Source organism: Triturus cristatus, chromosome 2_2 (genome assembly GCF_964204655.1).
Source record: "Triturus cristatus chromosome 2_2, aTriCri1.1, whole genome shotgun sequence".
Lineage (NCBI taxonomy): Eukaryota > Metazoa > Chordata > Amphibia > Caudata > Salamandridae > Triturus > Triturus cristatus.
The window spans coordinates 811,407,279-811,429,678 of NC_140582.1; the positions used below are offsets into that span (position 1 = coordinate 811,407,279).

At 55.9% G+C, this 22,400-nt stretch overlaps 1 protein-coding gene across 19 annotated transcripts in view; it reads left to right on the forward strand.

Moving 5' to 3' along the window:
• The window catches only part of FRYL (FRY like transcription coactivator), a 2,516,714-nt gene that overhangs the window by 2,069,884 nt on the left and 424,430 nt on the right, over nucleotides 1–22,400 (forward strand). The window lies entirely within an intron of this gene.

Sequence of the window (22,400 nt, forward strand, 5' to 3'; positions counted from 1 at the left end):
CCAAGGGGTTGGAACAGTTCGGGAAGAAACTGTTCTCGTCCCTGAGCCTGGGGCTGCGGTCTTTGAACACCGCTTGCATCTTGGACCGTTACTCCCACTCTCTGTGGGATGCGGTGGAGGACGTGCTGCCCCTGTGTCCGGAGGAGGCCCGGACACGTCTCTCCCAGGCACTTGCTAACGGGCGAGATGCAGCACGACATGCCATACGGTGTGGACTTGACACCACGGACTCACTGGGTAGGGCGATTTCCACCACGGTGGTGCTTCGGCGTCACGCCTTGCTGAGGTCCACGTCATTTTCGGGGGATGTCCAGAGTTCCCTCATGGACATGCCCTTTGATGGCACTCGCCTTTTTGGTGAGAAGGCGGACAGTGCGTTGGCTCGGTTCAAGGACTCCCGGGCCACGGCCAAATCCTTGGGTCTTTTGGCCCCGCGGCCGTCAACTTCCGCCTTTCGTCCCTATCTGAAAGAAACACGTTAGTTAGATTCCTCACCTTAGAATATCCCCAGGCGTCAGACTGGATCCGGAAGATTTTTCGTCAGCAATACCCCTTGCGCGTCGCTAGGCGTCGTCTGCGGCTCCGCGTCCGTCGTCAGCGTCGTGCGCCGGGATGACATCGTCGGAGTACTTAGACGCCGCCCTCGCGCGCTGACGTCAGTTCTTCTTTTTTCCGCGCCAGTAAGCGCAGATCCGGGAGAGCTACCCCTTTTAGTCTTTTTTGACTAAATCTTTTTTGATCATTTTTGATCCTTGTCTGTCGACATCTGGTGCCGGTAGGATGCCTGGGTTCAAGGCTTGCGAGGATTGCCATCGACTGATGTCGGTGACCGATCACCACCGCCGGTGCCTCTACTGCTTAGGCCCCGACCACGACGCGGAGTCGTGCAACGACTGCCAGGCCCTGACTTCGAAGGCTAGGCGGGAGCGGTCCCGCAAGCTTCTCGAGCTTCGCCACTCGGCTCCGCGTCGTGCGCGATCCCGGTCCAGGAGGAGGTCCAAGGATCGCTCGCGGAGCCCTAGCCGACGCCATCGATCGTCCGGCTCCAAGTCGTCGGGTAAGTCCAAACGCTCAAAGAAGTCCAAGAGGCGACACCGCTCTTCAGACTCCCCTCGCCGGTCGCGCGACTCGGCCGAGGGTCAGGGTGGTTCCACCCCCGCGGCTCCGGCGGAGCCGCAGGTGCCGCGTCCGCCCCCATACCTTCCGGTCCCTGGGACTGACGCGGCGCCGGCGGAGATCAGTGCCTTCCTCTCGGCCATGAGGAGCCTGTCGACGCCCGCTGGCGCGCCTTCGGGCCCCGCGGACTCGACTGGGCGATCTTGCCTGCCGGCGGCTCCGGCCCCGGCGCCGTCGACGACTCCGGTCTCGACGCCGCAGGTCCCCGCGGGGCCCATGCCTGGGACCCAGTCGACGCCGGTTGACCTAGTCACTCCTCCACCGGCGCCGACGCCTGAACCACCGACGCCGTCACCGGCGCCGCCGGCGCACACGCCTACACCTCCGGCGCCGCCGACGCCTTTGGCGCCGACACCGCCCCAGTTTAGCCCTCATCCGGACCCGGCGTCGACCGACGCCGCATCCGACGCCGCTTGAGTCCTACCATCTCTACAGTCCGGTTCCGATCATTCCTCCTGTTTATCAGGAATCGGAAGAAGGGGGCGACTGGGAGGGGTTCGAGGACCCTATGGCTGTTCAGTCACAGCTTTCTCAGGACTGGGCAGATGAACTGGGGGAGGCCAGTGGGCTGGACACCTCGCCAGACACTGGATTCACTTCTCCTCCGACCGTGGCTTCGGAGGAGGGTGCAGCATTTTCTGTGGTGCTGCGCAAGGCGGCAGAGGCCCTTGGGCTCGAGTTGTCTGCCGTGGCTGTGAGGACTAACATCCTCACTGAGGTGCTTCAAACCTCAGCAAGCTCCACTGAGCCTCTGCTGCCGTTCAACGAGGCCCTCACTGACGTTCTGCAGGGCACCTGGTCCAAGCCCTCCACAGTTCCTCCTGTGGATAGGAACGTTGCCAGGCGCCACCGCCCTGCTCCGGGCGACCCCAGTTTCCTGTCCCAACACCCCACCCCCGAGAGTCTGGTTATCCAGGCCTCTACCTCCCAATCCTCCTTCCCGACCGCTCCGCCGGACCGGGATTCCAAGAGACTCGAGCAGTTTGGCAAGAAACTGTTCTCGTCCCTTAGTTTGGGCCTGCGGTCCTTAAATACCGCCTGTCTCTTGGACCGTTATTCCCATTCCCTGTGGGATACGGTGGAGGACGTGCTGCCCCTGTGTCCGGAGGAGGTCCGGACGCGTCTTAACCAGGCTTTGGCCGATGGGAGGGATGCAGCACGGCACGCCATACGATGTGGGCTTGACACCACGGACTCGCTGGGTCGGGCGATTTCAACCACGGTGGCGCTCCGCCGCCACGCCTGGATGCGGTCCACGTCATTTTCCGGGGATGTCCAGACCACCCTCATGGACATGCCCTTTGATGGCACTCGCCTGTTTGGTGAGAAGGCGGACAGTGCGCTGAACCGCTTTAAGGACTCCCGGGCTACGGCCAAGTCCTTGGGCCTCTCGGCTCCGCGGGCGCACACCTCCGCTTTTCGCCCCTTTCGTGGCCAAGGAAGGGGTGCCTCCTCACGTCCGCAAAGCCACCAGCCGCAGAACCAACCTGCGCGCGGTCGCGGACGTGGCTTCCGCCGTGGCGGAAATGGAGGCCGACGTGGTCAGCCCACTTCCACCCCGGCAGCATCCGCCTCAAAGCCCTCCTAGTCCGAGCTTTCAGGCCCATACCACGCCAGTGGGCGGCAGAGTTCGCCATCACCTGCTCCACTGGCGGTCCATAACATCGGACAGGTGGGTGCTGCAAATCGTCCGCAGGGGCTACTCCCTCCCCTTCGAGACGACCCCTCCAGCCATGCCACCGCAGCACCACCGTATCTCGGGGGATCATTTGCATCTTCTCCGCGAGGAAGTTTCGGCTCTCTTGGCCAAGGGGGCCGTCGAGCGCGTTCCGAGTCCAGAAGTAGGTCGTGGTTGTTATTCCCACTACTTTCTGGTTCCCAAGAAGGGCAAGGGGGGCCTACGCCCTATCTTGGACCTCCGGAACGTCAATGCCTTCCTCCGAAAGGACAGGTTCAAGATGCTAACGTTGGCTCAGGTTTTAGCTGCCCTAGACCCTGGAGACTGGATGGTAGCGTTGGACTTGCAGGACGCATATTTTCATATCCCCGTCCTGCCGGCCCACCGGCGTTACCTGCGGTTCACGGTGGGCCAAGAGCACTTTCAGTTTACCGTGCTCCCCTTCGGCCTCACCAGTGCCCCTCGGGTGTTCACGAAAGTGTTGGCGGTGGTCGCAGCTCATCTGCGCAGATCAGGGGTTTCAGTCTTCCCCTATCTCGACGACTGGTTGTTGAAGGCGGGCTCGCCCCAGGCAGTCGTCTCCCACCTCCAGACTACGGCGGATCTCCTGCATTTGCTGGGGTTTTCCATCAACGTGCCGAAGTCACACCTGAGTCCCTCTCAGAAGCTCCTCTTCATCGGAGCGGTTCTCGATTCGGCGCAGTTCCGGGTCCATTTACCGGAACAGCGGGTCCGGGATATACAGGCCCTGATTCCCATCTTTCGGCCTCTATACCGGGTTTCGGTCAGGCTAGTGTTGCGGCTTCTGGGGCTGATGGCCTCCTGCATCCTACTAGTGCATCACGCCAGGCGGCGCATGCGGGCTCTGCAGTGGGACCTGAAGTTTCAGTGGGCCCAGCATCACGGCAACCTGTCCGACCATGTCTTGATCTCGGAGGGCACTGCACAGCAGTTGCAGTGGTGGCTCACGGACCGCGAGTGGGTCAAGGGCAAGAGCCTCTCCCTTCCCCAACCGGAGCATGTCGTAGTGACGGATGCGTCCCTCCTGGGTTGGGGTGGCCATATGGGAGAGGCGGAGATCAGAGGCCTCTGGTCTCCGGCGGAGTCTCGTCTCCACATCAACCTGTTGGAGTTGAGAGCGATCCGGCTTGCACTGAAAGCCTTCCTTCCCTCTGTCAGGGGAAGTGTCGTGCAGGTGTTCACGGACAACACCACCGCCATGTGGTATTGCAACAAACAGGGCGGGGTGGGGTCGTGGACCCTTTGTCAGGAGGCTCTGCGCCTCTGGACGTGGCTGGAACACCAGGGCGTCAACCTAGTGGTTCAACATCTGGCGGGCTCTCTGAACGCCAGAGCAGACGAACTCAGCCGCCGGTGCATGATGGATCACGAATGGCGTCTGAACTCCGAAGTGGCGCAAGGTCTCTTTCAGCAGTGGGGAGAGCCTTGGTTAGATCTATTCGCCACCGCAGAGAACGCGCAATGTCAGCAGTTCTGCGCGTTGGAATTTCCAAGGCGGCACTCGCTCGGCGACGCTTTTCGTCACGAGTGGAGTTGCGGTCTGTTGTACGCCTTTCCGCCTATACCACTTCTGCCCAGAGTGCTGAAGAAGATCAGGCACGACCGGGCCCAAGTCATCTTGGTGGCTCCGGATTGGGCACGAAGATACTGGTATCCCGAGCTACTCAGTCTGTTGACCGATCCCCCGATACGTCTGCCCCTTCGGGAGGATCTTCTGTCGCAGCAGCAGGGGACGGTCCTCCACCCGAACCTGTCCAGCCTCCACCTCCATGCGTGGAGATTGAGCGGCGGCAGTTGATGCCATTTGACTTGCCTCCTGAAGTCTGTGATATCATTCTGGCAGCCAGGCGTCCCTCCACAAAGTCGGTATACGCCTGCCGGTGGAACAAATTTGTGGCATGGTGCACAGCAAAGGCTGTGGATCCCCTTTCCGCCCCTCTTTCTGAGGTTCTCCTCTTCCTTCTTTCTCTGGCCCGGCAGGGCTCTGCCCTGGGCACCCTGAAAGGTTATCTTGCTGCCATCTCCGCCTTCTTGCGGCTTCCTGATCAGCCTTCTCTTTTCAAGTCCCCTGTGGTTACACGCTTTCTCAAAGGCATTACACACACGTTTCCTCCTGTCCCTTTTGTAATGCCTCAGTGGGACTTGAATCTGGTATTGACATTCCTGATGTGCGCTCCCTTCGAGCCTCTTCACAATTGTCCTCTTCGTCTTCTGACTCTTAAGACTAATTTTCTGGTAGCCATCACCTCGGCTAGACGGGTGAGTGAGCTCCAGGCTTTATCTTCAAAGCCTCCTTTTCTATCTGTTCATCCGGACAAGGTTGTCCTTCGGCCTCGTCCCTCCTTTCTTCCTAAAGTGGTGACTCCATTTCACCTTGGGCAGTCTGTCACCTTGCCCACCTTCTTTCCGCCTCCGCATCCTTCCAAAGAGGAAGAGAGGCTCCACCGTCTGGACCCAAAACGTGCGCTCTCCTTTTATCTGGACCGCACAAAACAGTTCCGGGTGGACGACCAGCTTTTTGTTGGGTACGTGGGCGCTAAGAAGGGGAAAGCTGTGCACAAACGGACCATCTCTCGGTGGGTCGTTTTGTGTATAAAAATTTGCTATTCCTTGGCTAAAAAGGACCCTCCTGTTGGGCTGCGCGCCCATTCTACTCGGGCCACGGCGGCTACTACTGCCTTGGGACGGGGAGTCCCTTTGCAGGACATCTGTCAGGCGGCGACGTGGGCTTCGCTACACACGTTTGCCAGGCATTATTGCCTTGACAGCCAAGTCCGGAGGGATGGCTTCTTTGGCTGTTCTGTCCTCCAGGACTTTCTGGTGTGATCTTGGTTCGCAGACCCACCACCGGGGATGGTATTGCTTGGGTATCTATTCTAAGGTGAGGAATCTAACTAACGTGTTTCTTTCAGATGAACAAGTTACTTACCTTCGGTAACGATGTATCTGTAAGAAACATTAGTTAGTTAGATTCTTCACCGACCCTCCCATCCTCCCCGTTCTGCGAACTGACATCTAGGGTTAAGGTTGTCCTTTCAGGCCCCTAGATTTTATTTTTGGCACCAGTGTCGGTCTTTGCATGGCTCTGCGTTCCTGGCGCGGAAGGCTATGTACAAGAACTGACGTCAGCGCGCGAGGGCGGCGTCTAAGTACTCCGACGACGTCATCCCGGCGCACGACGCTGACGACGGACGCGGAGCCGCAGACGACGCCTAGCGACGCGCAAGGGGTATTGCTGACGAAAAATCTTCCGGATCCAGTCTGACGCCTGGGGATATTCTAAGGTGAGGAATCTAACTAACTAATGTTTCTTACAGATACATCGTTACCGAAGGTAAGTAACTTGTTCTTCATGGCCAAGGAAGGGGCGCCTCCTCACGTCCGCCCAGCCACCGGCCGCAGAGCCAACCTGCACGCGGTCGCAGACGTGGATTCTGCCGTGGCGGTAGTGGAGGTCAACGTGCCGGTCAGTCCACATCCACCCTGGCAGCATCCTCCTCAAAGCCCTCCTAGTCCGAGCATTTAGGCCCATTCAACGCCAGTGGGCGGCAGAGTTCGCCATCACCTGCTCCACTCGCGCTCCATCACGTCGGACAGGTGGGTGCTGCAAATCGTCCGAAGGGGCTACTCCCTTCCCTTCGAGACGACCCCTTCAGCCATGCCACCGCGGAACCACCGTATGTCGGGGGATCATTTGCATCTTCTACGAGAGGAAGTTTCGGCCCTCTTGGCCAATGAGGGCGTCGAGCGCGTTCCTGGGCCGGAAGTAGGTCGCGGTTGCTATTCCCACTACTTTCTGGTTCCCAAGAAGGGCAAAGGGGGCCTATGCCCGATCTTGGATCTCAGGAGCGTCAACGCCTTCCTCCGGAAGGGCCGTTTCAAGATGCTCACCTTAGCTCAGGTTCTGGCTGCCCTAGACCCTGGAGACTGGATGGTAGCGTTGGACTTGCAGGACGCTTATTTCCACATCCCCGTCCTGCCAGCCCACCGGCGTTAACTGCGGTTCACGGTGGGTCTGGAGCACTTTCAGTTCACCGTGCTCCCCTTCGGCCTCACCAGTGCCCCTCGGGTGTTCGCAGCTCATCTGCGCAGATCAGAGGTCCCAGTCTTCCCCCTATCTCGGCGACTGGCTGTTGAAGGCGGGCTCGCCCCAGCCAGTCGTCTCCCACCTCCAGACTACGGCCGACCTCTTGCACTCGCTGGGGTTCTCCATCAATGTGCCAAAGTCGCACCTGAGTCCCTCCCAAAAGCTCCTTTTCATTGGGGCGGTTCTCGATTCGGCGCAGTTCCGGGTCTATCCGCCGGAACAGCGGGTCCTTTCTGGCCTCTGTCCTGTGTTTCGGTCAGGTTGGTGCTGCGGCTTCTGGGGCTGATGGCCTCCCGCATCCTGTTGGTACCTCACGCCAGGTGGCGGATGCGGGCTCTGCAGTGGGACCTGAAGTTTCAGTGGGCCCAGCATCGAGGCAACCTGTTTGACCACGTCTTGATCTCTGAGGGCACTGCGAACCAGCTGCAGTGGTGCCTCACGAATCGCGATTGGGTCAGCGGCAGATCCCTCTCCCTAACCCAACCGGAGCATGTCGTAGTGACGGATGCGTCCCTCCTGGGATGGGGGGGCCACATGGGAGAGGCGGAGATCAGAGGACTCTGGTCTCCGGCGGAGACTCGGCTCCATATCAACCTCTTGGAGCTGAGGGCGTTCCGACTTGCACTAAAAGCCTTCCTTCCCTCTGTCCGGGGAAGTGTCGTGCAGGTGTTCACGGACAACACCACCGCCATGTGGTATTGCAACAAACAGGGCGGGGTGGGGTCCTGGACCCTTTGTCAGGAGGCTCTGCGCCTCTGGACGTGGCTGGAACATCAGGGCATCACCCTGGTGGTTCAACATCTGGCGGGCTCTCTGAACGCCAGAGCAGACAAACTCATCCGCCAGTGCATGATGGATCACGAATGGCGTCTGAACTCGGACGTGGCGCAAGGTCTCTTTCTGCAGTGGGGAGAGCCTTGGTTAGATCTATTCACCACCGAAGAGAACGCACAATGTCAGCAGTGCTGCGCGTTGAAATTTCCAAGGCGGCACTCGCTCGGAGACGCTTTTCGTCGTGAGTGGAGTTGTGGTCTGTTGTGCGCCTTTCCGCTTATACCATTTCTGCCCAGAGTGCTGAAGAAGATCAGGCGCGACCGGGCCCAAGTCATCTTGGTGGCTCCGGATTGGGCACGAAGGTACTGGTATCCCGAGCTACTCAGTATGTCCATCGATCCCCCGATACGTCTGCCTCTTCAGGAGGACCTTCTGTCGCAGCAGCAGGGGACGGTCCTACACCCGAACCTGTTCAGCCTCCATCTCCATGCGTGGAGATTGAGCGGCGACAGTTGATGCCATTTGACTTGCCTCCAGAAGTCTGGGATGTCATTCTGGCAGCCAGGCGTCCCTCCACAAAGACGGTATACGCCTGCCGGTGGAACAAATTTGTGGCATGGTGCACAGCAAAGGCTGTGGATCCCCTTTCCGCCCCTCTTTCTGAGGGTCTACTCTTTCTTCTTTCTTTGGCCCAGCAGGGCTCTGCTCTGGGCACCTTGAAGGGCTATCTTGCTGCTATCTCTGCTTTCTTAAGGCTTCCTGATCAGCCTTCTCTTTTCAAGTCCCCTGTTGTCTCCCGTTTTCTGAAGGGCATTACTAATATGTTCCCTCCTGTCCCCTTCGTAATGCCTCAGTGGGACTTGAACCTTGTTCTCACTTTTCTGATGTGCGCTCCCTTTGAGCCCCTTCACAACTGTCCACTTCGTCTACTGACTCTGAAAATTGCTTTCCTGGTGGCTATCACCTCCTCTAGGCGGGTGAGTGAGCTCCAGGCTCTGTCAGCTCAGCCTCCCTTCCTTTTGGTTCATCCGGATAAGGTTGTCCTCCGGACACGTCCTTCTTTCCTTCCTAAAGTCTTGACTCTTTTTCACATCGGGCAATCTGTCACGTTGCCCACCTTCTTTCTGCCTCCGCATCCTTCAAAAGATGAAGAGAGGCTCCACCGTCTGGACCCAAAACGTGCGCTGTCCTTTTATTTGGACCGCACAAAACAGTTCCGGGTGAATTACCAACTTTTTGTTGGATATGTAGGTGCTAAGAAGGTTAAAGCTGTGCACAAGCGGACCATCTCATGATGGGTCGTGTTGTGTATTAAGATCTGCTATTCCTTGACGAAAAAGGTCCCTCCTGTTGGGCTGAGAACCCATTCCACTCGGGCCACAGCGGCGACAACTGCCCTGGGACGGGCGGCAACGTGGGCTTCACTGCACACGTTTACCAAGCACTATTGCCTGGACAGCCAAGTCCGGAGAGATGGCCACTTTGGCCGTTCTGTTCTCCAGGACTTTCTGGTGTGATCTTGGTTCGCAGACCCACCACCGGGGTTGGTATTACTGGGGTATCTATTCTAAGGTGAGGAATCTAACTAACGTGTTTCTTTCAGATGAACAAGTTACTTACCTTCGGTAACGATGTATCTGTAAGAAACATTAGTTAGTTAGATTCCTCACCGACCCACCCAGCCTCCCCGTTCTGCGAACCGACATCTAGGGTTAAGGTTCTCCCTTTCAGGGCCCTAGATTTTTTGGCACCAGTGTTGGTCTCTTGCATGGCTCAGCGTCCCTGGCGCGGAAAGCTATGTATAAGATCTGACGGCAGCGCGCGAGGGTGGCGTCTAAGTACTCCGACGACATCATTCCAGCGCACGACGTCGACGACGGACGCTGAGCCGCAGACGTCGCCTACCGACGCGCAAGGGGTATTGCTACAAAAATCTTTACGGATCCAGCCTGACGCCTGGGGATATTCTAAGGTGAGGAATCTAACTAACTAATGTTTCTTACAGATACATCGTTACCGAAGGTAAGTAACTTGTTCTTCAGTCTTCCCCCTATCTCGACGACTGGCTGTTGAAGGTGGGCTCGCCCCAAGCAGTCGTCTCCCACCTCCAGACTATGGCCGACCTCCTGCATTTGCTGGGGTTTTCCATCAACGTGCCGAAGTCGCACCTGATTCCCTCTCAGCAGCTCCTGTCGCAGCAACAGGGGACGGTCCTCCGTCCGAACCTGTTCAGCCTCCACCTCCTTGCGTGGAGATTGAGCAGCAACAGCTGATGCAATTTGACTTGCCTCCCGAAGTCTGTAATGGGATTCTGGCAGCCGGCTATTCCTCCACTAAAACGGTATATGCCGGTCGGAGGAAAAAATGTGTGGCATGGTGCACAGCGAAATCTGTTGATCCTCTTGCTGCCCCTCTTTCTGAGGTCCTATTGTTCCTTCTTTCTTTGGCCAGCAGGGCTCTGCTCTGGGCACTATCAAGGGCTACATTTCTGCTCTTTCAGCCTTTCTTAGTCTGCCTGATCAGCCCTCTCTTTTCAAGACCCCAGTTGTCAATTGATTTCTTAAAGGCTTTACTCAGTTTTTCCCTCCTATTCCTTTTGTGATGCCTCAATGGGACTTGAACCTGGGTCTCACATACTTGGTGTGTGCTCCCTTTGAGCCTCTTCATAACTGTGCTTTGCGGTTATTAACTTTGAAAACTGTCTTCCTGGTGGGCATCACCTCTGCTCGGTGGGTGAGTGAGCTCCAGGCTCTTTCCTGCAAACCTCCTTTCCTGGCGATTCGTCCAGACAAGGTTGTGCTTCGTCCGTGTCCTTCCTTTCTACCAAAAGTAGTCTCTGCCTTTCATCTCGGGCAAACTGTCACTCTGCCCACTTTCTTTCCGCCTCCGCACCCTTCAAGAGAAGAGGAGAGGCTTCACCGTCTGGACCCAAAACGTGCGCGCTTGTTCTATCTCAACCGCACACAACAGTTCCGGGTGGATGACCAGCTGTTTGTTGGCTACGTGGGCACCAAGAAAGGCTGCGCTGTACACAAGAGGACTATCTCCCGCTGGGTCGTCTTGTGTATCAAAGCCTGTTAGTCTGGCTAAAAAGGAACCTCCGGTTGGGCTGTGCGCCCGTTCTACCAGGGCGACAGCAGCCACTACAGAACTGGGACGCGGTGTCCCCCTGCAAGACATCCGTTAGGCGGCCACTTGGGCCTCGTTGCATACTTTCACTAAGCACTATTGCCTTGACAGTCCGGTCCGGAGAGACGGCTTCTTTGGCTGTTCAGTTCTCCGTGACTTTCTGGTGTAATCTCACTTCGCAGACCCACCACCGCGGTTGGTATTGCCTGGGTATGTATTCTAAGTTAAGTAATCTATCACTAACGTGTCTCTTTCAGATGCACAAGGTACTTACTTGTGGAATGACATATCTGTAAGAGACATTATTTAGTGATAGATTCCTTACCGCCCGCCCATCCTCCCGGTTCTGCGAACTGTTCTCTAGGGTTCAGGTCATCCCTTTTAGGGCCCTAGTTCTATTGCACCAGTAGTCGGTCTGTGGAATGGCTCTGCGCTCCTGGCGCGGAAAAGTTGTGTACAGAACTGACGTCAGCGCGCATGGGCGCGTCTAAGTAGCGCCGATGACGTCATCTCGGCGGATACGACGCCAGCGACGTACGCGGAGCCGTACGTCGACGCCTGCCGACGCGCAGGGGTACTGCTGCCGAAAACTTTCCGGATCCAGTCTGATGCCTGGGGATATTCTAAGGTAAGGATCATTAACTAATGTCTCTTGACAGATATATTGTTACATAAGTAAGTAACTTGTGTGTTTGAATGTCTGCAGCCTTTTGGCTGTTAGAACACCGTATTTTTGCTCCTGAGGGATGTGATTTTGCTGTTCCTTTGTTTTATCCTTGACGTATAGCTTTACCTTTAACTATTTTCAAGCAGTGGGTTTTTCCTTATTGATCACAAGTCCCGGAGATGGCCCAGGCTGTGCGCTCTCAAACTGTTAAGGATGGAAGAGATGCAGCAAAATTCACCATCAGGTGTGGCCTGCATACTATGGATTCGCTGGGCAGATCAATTTCTACGACAGTGGCCTTGAGGCGCCACACCTGGCTTAGGCCAACTTGCTTCTCGGGGGATGTCCAGGCAAATCTGATGGACATACCCTTTGATGGGACTCGCCTTTTTGGGGAAAAGGCAGATTTGGCCCTACTGAGGTTCTAGGACTCTTGTGCTACAGCCAGATCCTTTGGCCTCTCTACTACTCCTCGTAGCCAGTCTACCTTTTACCCCTTTCATGGCAACGGATGGGTTTCCAGCTGCGTCAGCCCTATCCCAGCCACCGTTCTGTGTAGGCCTCCCAAGCTGTGCATGGACGTGGACGGGGTTCATTCCGACTTAGGAATGGACACCAGAAGTTATCAGCCACCCTGCCAGCCCCAGCATCCAAGCACTCCTAGTCTGACTCTGCTAGACCACGCCACTCCAGTTGGCGGGAGAATCCATTGTCTCCCCCACTGGAGGTCTATAACATCGAACAAGTGGGTCTTGTAGATCATTCAGGAGGGCTATTCTCTGCCTTTCCTTTCTTTTCCTCCTCCCATTCTGTCAAATCCGAAACGGCTGACTTAGGATCATTTAAAATTGCTCCAGGAGGAAGTTACAGTTCTCATGGCCAAGGGAGCTATAGAAAGTGTCCCAGTTTCAGAAGTAGGCAGTGGCTGTTATTCCCTCTACTTTCTGATTGCGAAGAACAACAAAGGGTTGCGGCCCATTTTAGATCTTCGGACCATCAATCTATTCCTCAAGAAGGAGAAATTCAAGATGCTCACTCTTGCTCAGGTCTTGTCTGCCCTAGACCAAGGAGACTGGATGGTAGCGTTGGACCTGCAGGATGCATATTTTCACATCCCCCCCATCCTGCCAGGCCACGGGCATTACCTCCGGTTCAAGGTAGGCTGCAAGCACTTTGAGTTTACCGTGCTCCCTTTTTGCCTTACCAGTGCCTCTCGGGGTTATGGTGGTGTTTGCAGCTCATCTGTGCTGCTTAGGGTTGTCAGTCTTCCCCTACCTTGAAGACTGGCTGTTGAAGGCGTCCCCGCCCTTAGACAGTAGTTTCCCACCTTCAGACTACGGCGAACCTCCTCCGTTCACTGGAGTTCTCTATAAACGTGCCGAAGTCACACCTTACTCCTTCTCAGATTCTCCCTTTCATCTGAGCTGTTCTGGACAGAGTGCAGTTTCGGGTCTATCCTCCCGAGCAGCGGGTCCAGAATATTCACGCTATGACACCGTTATTTCAGCCTCTAGCCTGGATTTCGGTGAGACGGACTCTGAGGCTGTTGGGATTCATGGCCTCCTGCATCCTGTTGGCAAAGTATGCCATGTGGTGTATGCTGGCTCTGCAGTGGGACAGCATCAGGGAAATCTCACTGATGTGGTTCAGATCTCCGAAGGGACTGAGAAAGATCTGCATTGGTGGTTGATGAACCGCGATTGGGTCAACGGCAGAACCCTCTCCCTTCCCAAACCAGAACTCTGTTGTGACTGATGCGTCACTTTTGGTATAGGGCGGCCATCTGGGAGAGGTGGAGATCAGGGGACACTGGTCTCCGGCGGAGTCGGGGCTCCACATAAATTTGCTGGAACTCCGAGAGATTTGATTGGCATTGAAAGCATTCATTCCCTGTCAAGGCAAGGTTAGTGCAGGTGTTCACGGACAACACCACCGCCATGTGGTACTGCAACAAGCAGGCCGGGGTGGGGATCTTGGACCCTTTGAGAGGCCCTGCGTCTTTAGACATGGCTGAAACAGCAGGGCATAACCCTGGTGGTTCAACACCTGGCAGGTTCTCTTAATGCAACGGCTGACGAACTCGGCCGTCTATGCCTAGCGGATCACAAATGGTGTCTCCTGTAAGAGGTGGCGCGAGGTCTCTTTCAGCAGTGGGGAGAACCTTGGTAAGGTTTGTTCGCCTCCAAAAAGAATGAGTAGTGTCAGCAGAACTGCGCGCTGGAGTTTCCAAGGCGGTTATCGCTTGGTGACGATTTTCGTCGAGAGTGGAGCTCAGGCCTGCCATACCCCTTTCCACTCCTGCCCAGGGTTCTGAAGATCAGGAGCGACCAGGCCCAAATCATTCTATCTGATAGAAACTACTAGCCGCAGATTGCTTCACGTAGAATTATCCCCAGGCGTGAGACTGGATCCGGAAAACTTTTTGGCCAGCATCCCTGCGCGCCGGGAGGACGGCATCACGCGACTCCGCCCAGGCGACGTCCGCGCGCATGACGTCAGCGAGGTCAAATAAGTCCCATCCCGGCGCGCCCACGTCAGTTTTTTCCTTTTCCGCGTGCAAAGCGGGTCCGGCTTGTGCTCTGGGCCTGTTTAGGCCTTTCCCTTCTGCTATTGCTGCATTTGTGGGAGCAATGTGCGAATGCCTTCGGGCTTTAAAACTTGTTTGTCGTGTGGCCGCCTCATGTCGGCGACGGATCCTCACCTCATCTGTATGTGGTGTTTGGGGAAGCACCACGATTCCACTGATTGTGAGGCGTGCCAGCAGATGAAGCCGAAGTCCCGGCGTGAGCGCCGGATGAAACTTTTTTCGGCTCGTGTGTCCAGGTCGGTGTCATCATCTCTGCCGGCCCCTAAGGAGGGTTCTCGGACCCGCGGCTTCCCTCGCCGACTTAGATTCTCTCCCAGGTCGCAAATGCGCCGCTCACCTCTTGGTAAGTGTCGCAATTTGTCCCTGAGGGTCGTGTTCCTGCCTGTCAGGGGTGTGGGCTCTCCGCAGGTGGTGCAGCCCTGCGTGTCATCCCCTTATCCGCCGTTTCCCGGCATGGGGGCAACCAGAGCCCAGATGGAGACATATGCGATGGCTTTGCGGGACTCGCTGGATTCTCCTCCTCCTGGGACATTAGCGGATCCCTTGCAGTGTGCAGGGCCCTCTGCGGTGTCGCCGGCGGCTCCGGCACGAACTGGTTCGGATCCAGGCTCGGAGGATGTGGTGCCGTTTGGGTGCGGCCCTTCAGGGGGTCCCTCCTTCGGACCACGGCGCCTCTGCTTCGCCGCAAACTCCCGCGGGAGTCCCTGTGGTGTCGCTGGAGGTCGCCGGGGCTCGGGTCGCACCCCGAGACCCTCTCGGTCCACGGGACAGGCGGTGGCCTTGTCCAAGGTGACGCTGCTACGGCACCGGTGGCTGCTGGTCCTGGCGGCGCCACAGGGGTCGGTGGAGGATCCTTCTCGCCTGAGCCCCTCTCGGTCCTCTGGACAGGCGGCGGCCTTGTCCGAGGCTGGGGTGACGTCGCTACGGCACCCCGGCAGCTGCCGGTCCTTGGCGGCGCCACAGGGGTCAGCGGAGGGCCCGTCTCGCCCTGTCACGAGTCGCGGCTGGCGAGGGTCTCCTCGTACCTCCCCGGGCCCTTCTCGTCCCTCCTCGCAGGCAGCTGCCTCGTCGGAGGTCAGGTCGGTGCCGTTCCGGCGCTGCCCCTTCGCCATCCTGGCTCCGATCCAGCTCCGGTCTCCTGCGCCGTGTGCTGTGTCGGAGGTCGCCCCGGCGTCTCCTCTGGCACCGGTCGGCGACGGTGTCCTGCCTCAGGTTGCGGACTCTTCGGACGCCTCCTCTTCTCCAGAGGTTCGGCGGTTGCTGGTGTCATCCTCGCCGGAGACAGGCCGCCGTGTTGTGGCTTTTATCCCCGACGTCGTCTAAAGGCGGCTCCTCGCCGTCTCCACGACCGCGATCTTCGCCGGAGGAGCCGAAGTCCCCCACTCCTCGGCCCCTCTTCCTTCCGGTCTTGACCCTTCCTAACTCCGGTTGGCTTGGGGGATGGCCGCCTTAGTTTGCAGCCGTCACCTAACGAGGAGCTGCTTTCCCCTCCGCGGGGCCCTACAGAGGCGGGTGAGGCTTTCGCTCGCGCTGTTTCCACGGTGTAGGAGAGTAGGGTCTGCTTCCTATGGTCACCCCCACTTTTTGCTTTTGCTTCACTGGTTTACGACTTAGATGTGACTCATCAGACCCACAGCCCAGCTGCTCTCTCTCTCTAAATTCATACTATGTACTTTAAGTACATAACCCAAATGGTAAGGATCACCTTATTGGACCCTGTACAGTGTACCTTAGGTACCCAGGGCATAGGTGTACCCTAGGCCTACCAAGGGCTGCAGCATGTATTATTACCCCTGGCTGGCCTTCCATCGTGACACAACTGGCTGATCACTCAGCTGGGGCAAGGTCGTGTAATCACCCCTTGCTTAGGTGTAGTATCCCTATACCTACCTATATATAGACACATGGGTAACCTGTCAGCCACTCCTATAGCAGGCCTTAACAATCCTGGAGGCAGAGTGCTTGGTAACATGTGAGATGGTGCTCTAGCATGAGCTGAGCCTGTCTGCAGCTTTCGGAACCATGTCCTTATAGCTGTTCTATGATATCGCCTACCATATACTCTTAAAGTGCCTTATAATCCTCGCGGTTATGGTAACTATGGTTTGGCTTTATCAAAACATGTCGTGTAAGGTGTCTAACACTTTGGAATACTACCCTCACACCATTTCTGGCGGTGAGGATAGTATTCCCCCCCCTTCTAGAGGTGGAAGACATGTTGAAATCTTACTACCCGGTTAGAGTTAACCAGAGCCCCAGCGTCACAAAATGGACGCTGCTGCCACAGACACAAGTCTGACCTCCTGCTGCTGGGAGTGCTTCCAGCGAGAGAGGCTTGGACAATAGGTTTCCTGCCTTGGGAGGTGCTAGCACCACCCCAGACAGGACTTAGTGTATTGGGGCAGGGAGGGATGAAAGAAACGAGACACTGCCTGGGGCACACAAGGTGTCCCATGCATAGCCCGGTTCAAACCGGTGCTGGGGCACTCCAGCCCCAGTCCTGGTGCGAAACTGGACAAAGGGAAGGGGGTGTAACCACCCTCCTCCCTGGTCCCACCCATAGGAGGGACCTAGCAGGTAACCCAGCCCCCCAGATTAGTATAAGAGTGGGAGCTGAGTCCCTAGGACTTTGGATTATCCTGAATTGAAACAAGACACGAAACTTTGGACCTTCGCCATTCGACGACAAGAAGAAGACTGAAGAATCTCCCTTGTGGCCAAGGAGTGACCACCCTGTGCAAACAGGCACCATCAAGCAACCTGCCGTTTGCTTTGCCCAACGTTCTAAGAGGAACCAACTGCAGAGCCCGACCAGCGCCTTGACTTCCAGACTTCTCTGACCCTGATCCACATCCACAGCCGAGCTGAGATCCGTGGAGGCGACGAGAGACGTGGGACCGGCTACCTGGGAAAATTGGCGAGTAGCTTCCAGCGCAGCTTCTGAGGCATCCTCGAAGTTGTACTCTGGGGATTGAGAAGCCCCAACCCCGAGCACCATCTGCACCGAAGATCAGCCCTCCACACTCCACGAGTTCTGCGTGGGGCCCTTCTGCATTTCCCTGATCAACGCGTCTGTCCGGTTGCTGGCCCGTTGGCTAGTAGCCTCTGCGACGACGAACCTTTGACTTTCCACTGCTGGTTTGGTTCACCCAGACTGGCCCTTGCTTCCCTGTGAAAGAGAAGCACCCCAGACATCCCTGGTCTGCACCTGAAGCGAATTTCCCTTTCCGCGTGGGTTGCCTTTGCCAAGGCTTGTTGACTCCAATCGGGACGTCGACTCCGCCATCAGCAAGATCCTTCATGGGACAGCTCGTATCCTGGTTCTGGTCGTCCTCGACGCCTCCTGGTCCACGCAGCTGCAGAGACAAGCTTCACGACATCACCTGTGTTCTGCACAACATTGCCTGGTTCCTTCCTGGTTCCACACGGTCACTGGCTAGTGACCCAGACTTTGTCCCCTCTGCTTGCAGGTGTTCTCCCTTCAAGATCCATCCTTGGATCCACCGGACATCTTCCTCCTGGCCGCCTGCCAGCATCTGTTCTTCAGGCATCCATAGGATCCAGCGACGACACCCGACACATCTTCACACCTATGCACCCGTCTCCTGTGGGTGAGGTAACGCGAGTACCCCGGTGCTCCAGTGGATATTGACTATCCAAGTGTCTAAGTCTTGTTTTGCTTCCTCCTAGCTCCTTCGGAAGTGTCCTTATTCTCCCTATTTCTATCGGTTACATTCCCATTGACTTTAATGTAACCCGCGTGTGTGTTTCCACACAGCACACGCTTCCCATGGGCCTGACTAGCACGACTTCTGAGGCTTCCTCGAGGCTGTGCTTGGGGAATTGAGAAGCCCCAATCCCGAGCACCATCTGCTAAGAAGATCAGCTCCCCACACTTCACGTGTTCTGCGTGGGGCCTTTCTGCACTTGAGTTGTTCGACGTGTTGTCCGGTTGCTGGCCCGTTGGCTAGTGACCTCAGCGACGACGAACCTTTGTTTTCATCTTGCTGGTCCGGCTCCTCCAGACTGGCACCCGCTCCTCTGTGAAAGAGAAGCACCCCAGACCTTCCTGGTCTGTACCAGAAGCAAGTCCTCCATTCTGCGTGTGTTCCGCTTGCCAAGGCTTGTTGGGTCCTAGCTCGACATCGACGCCGCCGACAGCAAGAGCCTTCGTGGGACAGCTCACCTCCTGGTCCTGGTCGTCCTCTATGTCGCCTGGTACCCGTGGCTGCTGCGACAAGCTTCACCTCTTCACCTGCATCTTCACGATATCGCCTGGTTCCTTCCTGGTTCCTTCCTGGCTCCTGGCTGGTGACCTAGAGTCTGTCCCTTCTGCTTGCAGGTATCCTTCCTTCTTGATTCCATCCTTGGGATCCACCGGACACTCTTCACTGACTGCCTGTCAGCAACTTTCCTTCAGGCATCCATAGGAGTCAACGACGAAACCCGACGCAAGTTCACACCTATGCACCCGCAGCCCGTGCGCTAGGTAACTTGAGTACTCATGTGCTCACAAGGGTATTGACTATCCTAGGGTCTAGTTTCCGAGTCTCGACTTCCTAGCTATTCCAGAAGTGTCCAAAAACTGTTACATTCTAATAACTACTATTTCTATCGACTTTTACGCATTACGCGTGAGTGTTTCCACTCTCCACCTGAATCCCGTGGGCCTCACACTTCCTAACCTTTGGTAGTATAGTGTAGCCACAGCGATTCCCTAGGCCTAGGCCTATCCTGTGTTCGTGACAGTGGTTCTTATACCACTTACTTAGTATATGGTTTGCGTGGCCCCTAGGGCCTAACTGTATTACTTACCTGTGTGACTTAATGTATGCTTAAATAAGACTGTGTTGTACTTACCTCGAATCTCATAAAGAGTGCTGAGGGTTTGACTAGAATAAATACATTCTATTTTTATATATATCTGTTGTGGTGTCCTTTCATTTGGTATTCAAGGGACTACAAATGGTATAACAGCTGGCTTCACATGCCATACAGAGTTTAGCCTAAGACTGCTCTTGTCCATGCTACCACTAGGATAGCTGGTCTATAAGGTTGACTTTACAACCAATCACCATAAGGGTTGTTTGGACTGATACAAGGTGTACACTAGAACTAGTGACATCATATATCAGGCCAACTTCTCACAGTACTTAAACCACTTTCTTAGTATATGGTTTGCGTGGCCCCTGGGCCTAACTGTATTTTCCTGATTAACTTAACGTATGCTACTTAAGAAATTGTTTGTACTTAGACCTTTGACCTCATAAAGAGTGCTGAGGGTATATGCTAGAATAAATACATTCTAACTTTATATATACTTGGTGTGGTGTCCTTTCATTTGGTATTCAAGGGACTTTAATGGTATAACAGCTGGCTTCACATGCCATACAGAGTTTAGCCTAAGACTGCTCTTGTCCATGCTACCACTAGGATAGCTGGTCTATAAGGTTGAATTTACAACCAATCACCATAAGGGTTGTTTGGACTGATACAAGGTGTACACTAGAACTAGTGACATCATATATCAGGCCAACTTCTCACACACTGCTGTGGGAATTTTGCGCATGGGTGATCCAGATACCCATTTTCCAGCAGATCATCTTCTGGAGGTTCTCCATCTGGGCTCTGGTGGTAGGGAACTGTTGCTTCCCTTCGAGGGTTCACTCCACTCTTCTCTCTTGGGGACTTGGGGCCGTCCTGCCACGGGGGACCCGGGGCCCCAGTACCTACTGCATCGCCTCCATCCGGCACCGCGTGATCTGGTGTGCCTTTCTCTTCACCCTTCGACCAGAGGCCCCCTTTTGCAGTCTGCCTTTCCTGCTTTGCCGCTGCTGTTGTCTCCCCCGTCCCGGGAGGCCCGCTGGCTGGACTCCTGGGGGCGCAATATGTTTGCCTCAACCAGTGCGGCTCTGCGGGCTCTTAATACGCTGTGTGTTTTGACTATGGCCACTTCTTGCTTGTGGGACTCGACGGAGTCCCTTATGTCTGCCGCTTCTCAGGAGGGTGTTTGTGTGGATTTGAGACACCATTTCTTGGATGGTCGGGAGCTGGCGGCATTTATCCTTCGCTCCGCTCTGGACATCTCAGAGGTGCTGGGTCGTGCCGTGGCTTCTTCAGTTGCCCTTCGTTGCCATGCCTGGCTTTGGGACAGTGTGTTCCCGGAGAATGTTCGAGAACGGCTGGTGGACCTTCCCCTCGATGGTGCTCTTTTGTTCCATGCCCCTGCGGACTCAGCCATCCAGAGGTTCTTGGCGGGGCTTCGTCCTCCTCCCCCGCCGCCCCCCCCCCTTTCCTTCTTCTTCTCCTCAGTGACCTGCGTGTTGCTCTGGTTCTTGGAGCTGTTGTTCCGTTGGGGCGGGTCACCCCGGTTGTCTGGCTGAGGTTGTGGTTCTGTTGGCCAGCCCTTTTTAACTGTGTGTTTTTCCTTTGGGTCTTTTACACCATGCTGGGCCTGCGATTGGGCCTTCTGCGTTTCCCCTCTGGCTGCTTGATAGGCCTCCTGCGTTTTTTTTTTTTTTGCTGCAGGTAATTTTTTGTTCTCCTCTGCTGCGGAAGTTTCTTCCTAAGAGGTTCCCATGTGGGGCAGGGTTGGCTGTTATATAGCCGTGGAATGTGCTGTGGGGTTGTGGTCTCCTGCGGGCTTCTGCTCTTTGTGACGTTATGGTATGTTGCGGATGCAACCTTCTTCTTTGCCTTTTTGTTTTGAGTGTTCGTTCTGTGGTGTTCCTGGCGTCTGGCGGAGCTTGCCAGTGCCGCCCTCTTGTTCTTTCTGCACCGTTGTGCCTTCTTCGGCTTTCTTGGGGCTTTAGTGGGACTGTCATCCTGCCTTCTCCGCTGCTTCCAGTGGGCCTTGCACTCGGTTCTACCTCTTCTCCCTGTGGGGGGGATGGCCTCTGACTTCTGGACCCTGTGGCGGGTACAGTTTGTCTCTGCGGGACATTGGATGATTATTCCTGGGTGACCTTGAGTTCCCCTTTTTGGCTCCCGCTTGCTTCTTGCTGTCGGCGCCATCCTGTCTGGGATTGCCTTTGCTCTGCCTCTTCTCCTTGGAGTCTCTAGGTTGCTCTTATCCTTCGGCGCCATCCTGTCTGGGATTGCCTTTGCTCTGCCTCTTCTCCTTCGGTGCTCCTTTCCTTGCCTTGGGTGGAGGTTTTGTTACCTTGCGTGGGGTGTTTGGCCTCTTTGCGCCTTGCCTTGTTTCCTCTGCTGAGTGAGGAGAGGCTATATTCCTTTCGCTTTGCCTGGGTGACGGGGCTCCTCGTCCTGTTTTTGGACTCGTCCCCCGTGCGGGCCTCTGTTCTGACCAGGTGGGTGTGGTCCTCTCGCAGACCCTCCTTCCCCTTGGGTATGGCTATGGTATCTATTCTACGTGAAGGAATCTGCGACTAGTTGTCTCTATCAGATGTACGAGTTACTTACCTTCGGTAACGATGTATCTGGTAGAGACGATTCTAGACGATTCCTTCACGGCTCGCCCTTCCTCCCCGTTCTGCGAGGGCTTGTGATTTGGTCTTTTCCACTCGCTTCCCTGTGGGTGGCTTTGTCTTCTATGAGTGCATTCTTTCCCTCTTTCTGTCGGGCTGTCCCTTTTTCGTTCCCGTTGTCACATGGGAGGATAGGTTTGTTGGTACTTCTGGTTCTTTGCGATCCTTGAGGTTTTGGTCTTTTGGCTGTGCCTCTGCCCTTGTTCCTGATGGGGGTTGTCGCACTCTGTGATGGGGATGTCTTGGAGTTTTGTCGTTACCTGTGTGTCCCCGACTGGTTCCCCTTCCTTGTCTTTGGTTGGGGTTGTAGTCCTGTTGCATGTTACCGTGACATTTTTACATATGTCCCTTGTTGTCTCCGGGGAAGGCTGTCTCTGTACTGGCAGGGTTCCTGCCGTGTACTTTATTCTTTCCCTGCCTTTGGGTACTGCAGTGCCGGGCACTGCTCTTTATGGTGTTGTTCCTCACCATTCATTTTTCTGTTCTTTCGCACACTGTTCCTACACTCTCACAGTTTTGTCTTCTGGCTCCCCGTTGTGGCACGAAAAAGTTCTCCGAAGAAAACTGACGTGGGCGTGCCGGGTTGGGACTTATGTGACCTCGGTGACGTCACGTGCGCGGGCGAAGCCTGGGCGGAGTCGCCCCCCAACCCCCGAGCGCGCAGGGATTCTGGGCAAAAAGTTTTCCGGATCCAGTCTCACGCCTGGGGATGATTCTATGTGAAGGAATCTGCGGCTAGAATCGTCTCTATCAGATACATCGTTACCAAAGGTAAGTAACTCGTACTGTAGCGC